Source organism: Emys orbicularis, chromosome 14 (genome assembly GCF_028017835.1).
Source record: "Emys orbicularis isolate rEmyOrb1 chromosome 14, rEmyOrb1.hap1, whole genome shotgun sequence".
Lineage (NCBI taxonomy): Eukaryota > Metazoa > Chordata > Testudines > Emydidae > Emys > Emys orbicularis.
In genome coordinates, this window is record NC_088696.1 from 41,950,085 (window position 1) to 41,957,656 (window position 7,572).

Sequence of the window (7,572 nt, forward strand, 5' to 3'; positions counted from 1 at the left end):
AGCCGCCGCGGCCGGAGGCTCTGCTCCTCCCCTGACTCTTCGGCTCTGTTTAAGAGCCGAGCGCTACGGGCTTCGGGCAGCCCCCATGCCTCCGGACCCTGCGCCGCCGGAGCCCGGGAGGGGAAGTGCCCGGCCGGCGGCTGGGGTCCGGAGGCACGGGGGCTGCCTGAAGCCCATAGCGCTCGGGCGGCTCAGCTCTTAACAGAGCCGAAGAGTCAGGGGAGGAGCTGAGCAGCCGCAGGAGGGGAAGTGCCCGGCCGGCATTTTTCCCGGACATGTGCGGCTTTTTGGCAATTCCCCCCGGACGGGGGTTTGATTGCCGAAAAGCCGGACATGTCCAGGAAAAAACGGACGTATGGTAACCCTAGACTGCAGACTATATAGTAAAACTTGAGTTCTGCTTAGTTATACCTTAACCAATCATTTTACTGAAATTTAACCAACCAATCCTAAGATACTGAAACATGGTTATTTAACCAATTATATTCCACCACTTTAATTAGTTTACACTCAGCAAAATTAATTATACAGCAGACAAAAACAATTACAGAACCAGACAGAGACCATGCAAATAAACATACAAACCAATACAGAAGTGAGGATTTCACAACTACATCTATACAGACATAAGGGCTTTCCAGCTGTGTCTATTGATAAGTGAGTTCTTACCAGACAGAAAACTATCAAACTAAATTTTCTTTTACATGTTCTAGGCTTTTCCCTTTCTCTGGAGGTGATAGATCGGATCACCTTCCTAACAGCCCCAGATCGCCTTATTTCAATGTGACTAGTTTGGAATGTGAGGATGTGACCCTTTACTTCTCAGCTTATGGCTGCCTCTGCTGCTTCGCCAAAGGCCTTACTTAGCCTAAGAACAGAGCCGCAGACTGTCACAGTACGAGAAGGCCCTTACACAGACAGACAGTGATTTTGATTCTTTTATACCTCTATCACTAGCTAAGTGGTAAGAATACACCTAAATTCTTAAAGTATAGGCCTTTACAGACAGGCCTGAATATCTATATCCTAACACCAGCCAGAGTGCAAGAGGGTGTCGAAGCCTGTTCCCTCCTGCCCTATGCAGAGTGGCTTACAGCTAGCAGGGAGCAGCCCCTGAACTCAGGAGAGCCCAAGGACTCCTGGCTCCTAGAAAAGGTGGAGGAAGGCCCCTTGTACCCTCTCATTGAGGGGTTTGAATGAGCACAGGGTCTGGTGCTGCTCAGGGAGAGCTTTCCATGCACAGAGATGACGTGGAAGGAAGTGTGGAGGTGGTTGTGGGAGTGCCAGGGGAAGGGGGTGTTGAAGCAGAGCAGAGCGGGGTCAGGTGTGCTCAGATAACTAGGGAGAGGCAGTAAAGCCAATGAAGCCTCGCAGAGTGAAGCTCTTCAGTTAAGCCCAGAACAGGTAGAACACAGGCAGAGGCAGTGCCAGTTTCCCCCCATGCTGCTTTGCAAGGACAGATTCTTGGGGTGAGCAGATGGTCATGAGGAAAGAACTAACTCAGTCCTGGACTTTTCTTCTGGGCCCTCCAACAAGGAACCCCTTAGTGCCAGGCTTGGTTTCTGGCGTCTGCTGAAAAATCCCCACTGCTTTCACACGGATCACCAAACACCCAGGACAGTCGCAGCAGATCCTAGAAGCCCTCCTTACATTAAGTTCCCGTCTGATTGCAAAAGGAGAGCACCCGCAGAAGGCTTTCAGAATATGTTCCCTGGTCCTCCAAACCTGAGCTAGAGACAAAGCCGTCATAGACTCTACTTCCTGTTACCAGCCCTCTGAACCAGCCACTCCCCCACATCTCAAGTCTTTTAAAAGGGCAATGAGCTTGACAAAAAGCTCTTTGCCCCAGTGACAGCACCAGTCCATTGGGTCTCTGCTGTGGAGCATCAGCAGAACAAATCAAGCTGGAAGCGTAAAAAAAAAAAAGATTCTCACAGAATCAGAGGATTGTGAAGGGAATAAAAATAACAGTTCATCTCCATACGAACTGTTACAGCCCTGGCTGGGTCCCCCCCGTGGACGGTTATCAGTCTGCTTATTGGACCCAACCACTGAATCCCATCTACTTCCAAGCCAATTGGGGCTGAGCAGCATCCAGGGCCAGATTTCCAATTAGGCACATGCCTAGGGGCACCAGCGTTCTAGGGGGCCCCTAAAAGTGGTTTAAAAAGTTAATACATGCAGCTCCCCTGCAGGCAGTCGGGCTCCTGGCACGGGTTGGTGGCCACCCAGCATGTGGGGCTGGAGCAGGGTGAGCCCTGAGTCAGCCCACCTGAGGGCACTGTGAGCGTGGCGGCTGCTGAAGGTGCTGGGAGCATCCCAGCCCCTTCCCAGTCTCAGCTGCCCTGCTCCCTCCGCCCTGTGCCAGGGAGGGAAAGGGAGTGGGCGTGGCCGGCACCCCATTCACTTGCATGGGCAGAGCCAGAGAGCGGCTGCTGCGCCAGGCTGCGGGAGGGATGGAAGACACCTGGGGACCACTTGCCATGGGGAGAAGTACAGTCCCCTCCTTGCGCCTCGTCTGGGTGGCTTGGGCTGGGAGTGCCGTGCGTGGCGAAGGTCTCAGGCCTTCCCAGGAAGCTGCTCCATACCCCTAATCATTTTTGCTGCTCTTTTCTGAACCTTTTCCAATTGTAATGTATCTTTTTCTAGATGGGGTGACCAGAACTGCGCGCAGTGTTCAAGGTGTGGGTGTACTAGTTTTATATAGTGGCATTATGATATTTTCTGTGTTATTATCTATCCCTTTCCTAATGGTTCCTAACAGGCTGTTTGCTTTACTGTCCTTGGTTGGAAGGGGCTATCTATGTGCAAAATGTGACCATTGTTCTTTGTTATTGCTTGAAGGAAGGATGGGTCCAAGAGCAGCGTGTGACTAGACCTGATTTATGTAGGGTCCGTATACACATTTCCTATCCTATTGGAAGCCATAATCCTCAGTATATATACATCACAGAGGCGGCGGGCAGCATCCGAGCGCGCAGCCGCCTCCTCCCCAGGCTCCAACTTTCCCAGCTCCCTGAACCGTGGGGCCCGCAGCAACTTCCTGCCCAGGGCCGGCTTTAGGCCGATTCCACCGATTCCCCTGAATTGGGCCCCGCCCCTAAGAGGGCCCCGCGCAGATCGGGCAGGTCCCTGCCTGAAGCAAAGCTCCCTGGCTCTCGGGAAGCAGCAGCTGTTGCTGCTAGGCAACCAGAGACGCTGGGGCAGGGGGCTGAAGCAGAGGCAGCAGCGGCTGTTGCAGGTCAGGAGGGGGAGGGGGGAGAAGGCACATGTGCTTTGCAGCCTTCCCCTCCCCTCCCCCCAGCACTCACCTGGAGGAGACACCGAGGGGGCTTCCGGTCCGGTGGGAGACAGGAATCTCGGCAGTGGACCTCACTCACCTGAGCAGCTGCTGGGGCTTCGGTCGGTGAGTGTTTGACCCCGTGATTCCCCATAGGTTTGTAATATTGGGTTGGTTTTGTGGTTTTCGGTGGTGTTGCTGTTTGAGGGTGAGTTTGTGCCTGCCTGTGTCTCTTTCAAAACTAAACTCGGGATCATGTAACCCAGGAAGAAAGCCCCGAGCCAGTACTTTTTTTGGGGGGGGCCACGATAATATTCCGGATCGATCAAACACCCAGCTCAGCTTTCTAGCCATCCAGCAGCTCTAGGGCAGGGAAGGAAGGTGCTCTTGGTGCAGAGTGGTTGCAAAACAGGGGTGAATTTAGCGAGGGGGGGATCCGGTTGAAATCCCACCCGATGCAGGCACACAGAATCACTGGTGGCGCTAGGAGAGGCCAGGAGTGGAAGCAGGTGGCCCGGGGGTGGGGGGACATTTGCCCTCAGTCCTGGGCTCTGGGATGGACTAAGCTGGGTGGGTGGTGGGTTCAGTCTAGTCTTCCAGCCTGTTGCTCTCGCTGGGGTTTGTGGTTTTCATCTGGCTCCACCAGAAAGATCAAACAAGCCCAGTAGAAAAGGGGGGTGAGAGAGGCGGGAAGGGGTTTGTAAGGGGTTAAAGTGACCCATCAACGAAAGAGTAAAACCAGAGTTTGACTGGGTTTCCCCCCAGCCACCACTCCTGCAAACACTGGGCAAGGGGCAGCCCCATCCCCCACCGAGGCTATGGTGAGGGGCAGCAGGGGAGGAAGGAAGCCACATGTGATGGCAGTCCCCTCCCCCCCAGCACCCACCACCCCCTCTCCGGCCCCCAAACTCTGTCCCAGAGCCTGCATCCACCCCTCCGCACTCCCTCCCAGAGCCTGCACCCCTCCACCCATCCTGCACCCCACACCATGCCCCAGCCCGGACCCTGCACCCAAACTCTGTCCCACTCAGCCCTGGGCAAAGCTCTCCTTGGCTGGCTCTCAGCCCCTCTCCAAGGGTTGCAGCTGTCTGGAAGTGCCTGCCTTCCACACCTTCCTCATTCACACCTCATTCATTCAGGTCAATTGATTACAAAGTGGGGGGAAGATCTTATTCTACTTCTAGCAAAAAGACATTTTTCTTTTACCTTAATTATACTACCTTAGGGGCCAGCTATAACATTACCAAGGTTCAATACAAAGTCATATAAAAGTTATACAAAAATGCATAATGCAGCGATTTATCTACAACTGCACTGATTGACTGCTGTGTGCAGTAATATAGTGACCCCTGGGTCTTTGAATGAGGCTTTATACTTTGGGGGGGGCGAGCGGGTGGGCAAGCGGCGGGTGGGTAAAGAGGCAAGCAGTGAGCCAGCAGGGGTTCTAGGGGCGGGCATGGGGGTTTCTGGCAGGGGAGGGAGAAGGTGAAAGGAGGCAAGTGGTGGGTGGGGGACTGACTAGGAGGGATGCAGCAAGCCAGCGGGGGGCTAGGGGGTGAAGAGGGGTGTGATGGTGGGGCCGAGCGGGGAGGGGTCAGGTCCTATTTTACTGCTGTGATCTGGTCACCCTATGTGTGCCGTTTCTTCCCCCCCCCCCCCCCACGCCAACCTTCCTTTTCGGCCCACAGCTGTTTCGGCGGGGCGGCGCTGGGGAAGCAGGGTTTGTTTCCGCGGGCCAGGAGGCGCTGGGAGGTGGGGGGGAGGAGGGCACAATTTTATATTAATAAGGAAATATTTTATAAATTTTAATAAAATAAACATTATTGAAGAAAATCAGTTGTACAACTATCAAAATATAAATTATTTTCCTAATATGAAAGTGAAAATCAGCTAATTAATATATGATGCAATGTATGTAATATATAATTTTGTTATTATTTATATAGTCATGGAAAATAAATAATACATGGAAGAAATGAAAGGGTTCTTTTGAAGTGGCTTTTTTTTTAGTCATCCCTGCTGGGGCCCCGTCGAAACTGTTCAAATTGGGCCCCGCACTTCCTAAAGCCGGCCCTGGTGAAGCAGGCAATGTTTAGGGCACCTTTTCTAGCCCCCTCCTCATTCTACGGAGGTGAGCAGTGCAATCCTGAATAGGGCTGCTCAGTCGCTCAAGAAGATGCCGAGCTCCACTGCTGCTTCGGTCAGTGAGGAACGACCATTATGCCTGAGCCGCCTATGTGCAGGTCCGCGGCTCCAGCGCCCAGTGTATCCACACCTGCTGCTTCGTCGCTCGCCCATCGCCACAGGACTTGATATGATGTAATATGATATGATATGATGTCGAGACTTGCGCGTGAATTGGATTAAAGTGAGGGAGAGTTGCGCGACGTCAGCCTCACTTTCTCTTCCCAGTTCCTATCTGTATCCAGTGGCAGGACAGAAGTCGAGACGGCTGGAGATAGGGCAGGGCGCAGTGGATGACCAGGACGCCTACGTGTCTTGTCGTGCTCTTAAGCGTTCCACAACGCTTGCTGTCATCGCCTTCCTGACCATTGAACCAGGTTGAACCAGGTTGCCTCAGTCAGCTGGATCCAGCCTTCACATGCAATGGGTAGACAGGCCCTAACTCACCGAGAGTCTCATACTCATCGGCTACCCTCACCTGGTTTAGCCCGCCAGTCGAGACGGTCTCCGGGGTGTGGCCGCTGTCGCATCCTGACAGCTACTTGGAGCCACAGGTGAGAGCTGGGTGTTGTCAAGTGGGGACCAAAGTGGATGAGCTACTCCTAGGAGTACGACTGCTCCCCCATCAGAGGTACTACCCCTCCCTGACAACCCCATGTGAGTAGGTAACCGCTCGATAGCTTTCATCACCATATAGTTTTTGACAGGTTTCCACGCCCCGTCCCCATTGCCGGCGCCGTCCCCATTTTTCTGTGTTTGGCCGGGGTAAGGTTGCGTGCTTGTGTTTTGACATATTTAGAGAAAAAGTATGAAAGACTAGAAAGAGAGGCTGTAAGGGGTTTGCAGCTCCCTCCCCGTCCGTCTGGGCGGGAGACAACGCCCCTCGCTATGATACTTCTGGGATACCTTGGTTCAGGGGAAAATTAGCTCAGTGTTAATGGTTCAGGCCTGCAGTCAGACCCAGCAAAGACAGAGAGTCTGTGTCGCAGGGCAACGATTCACCGGTGAGGGATGATCTCTTCCGGCCTCTAAGTGCCCTCTACAGGCTGGTGTCTCGCCTGCCGCTGGTCCCGGTGTACCTCCCAGACCCCGGTGCCCCTCTACGTCAGGCTCCTGCCCCCGGCAGTAACCCACTATCTGGGTGTCCAGGGGCCCAGGGGAACCCCCAACCCTCTAACCACACCTTGCCTCAGTGGCTACTGCCAGTCACTGTCTAGCCCCCGCTCACTGGGGCGGACTGCAGTATACAAACCACGCATCATCGGCAAGGGGGGTTGGACCAGCTGCCTCTGCCTATCTCTGGGCTGCCCCTCTGCAGCCCGAGTACCTTTTGTAGGCCTTTATCTAGGCCTGCAGCCTGGGGTTTTGCCCAGAGCCCTCAATCAGGGCTGGGTCAGAGCCGCTGCCGCCCTGCAAAGGGGCGATCGTCGGGTACCAGGTACCGGGGCAAGCGACTCGCTGGGCAGCCTCTGGAGGCCGTCTCAGCCCGGGGCACGGTCTGAGTGGGCAGGGACAGCGAGAGAGGGAGGGAGCATCAGGGGGCATCATCCAGGTGTCATTATCCATCTCTACTGCCCCTCCCGGAGCGCCGACTCCTGCCCCAGAGCGAGGGGCACCTCGCCCCCACTCTCCAGCTCCTCCCTGGCCCTCCCTGAGCTTTCCCCCTTTATGGCCAGTTGGGAGATTAAAACTACTCAATCCCTCCTGTCTGCAGCATTGCATACATCTTGCTGCGTGCCCGGGTGCTGCGGGCTCTGACCCAGTTCCTGCCTGGCACAGCATGCGGCTCCGTGCCTCTGCGCTGCGGGCTCTGACCCGGCTCCTGCATGGCGCAGCATGCGGCTCCGTGCCCCTGCGCTACGGGATCTGACCCGGCTCCTGCCTGGCGCAGCATGCGGCTCCGTGCCCCTGCGCTGCGGGCTCTCACCCGGCTCCTCCCTGGCGCAGCATGCGGCTCCTGTCATGGAGTGTGGGAGGGCTGTGGCCTACAGGCAGGCAGGCAGAGCAACAGAAGGTCCATTTGCCTGGCCATTGATCAGGGTGGGGCAGCAATCAAGTAGGGGGGCTCTGGCCTACAGTCCAGCAGAGCTGTGGCAGTCTAGGGGAGG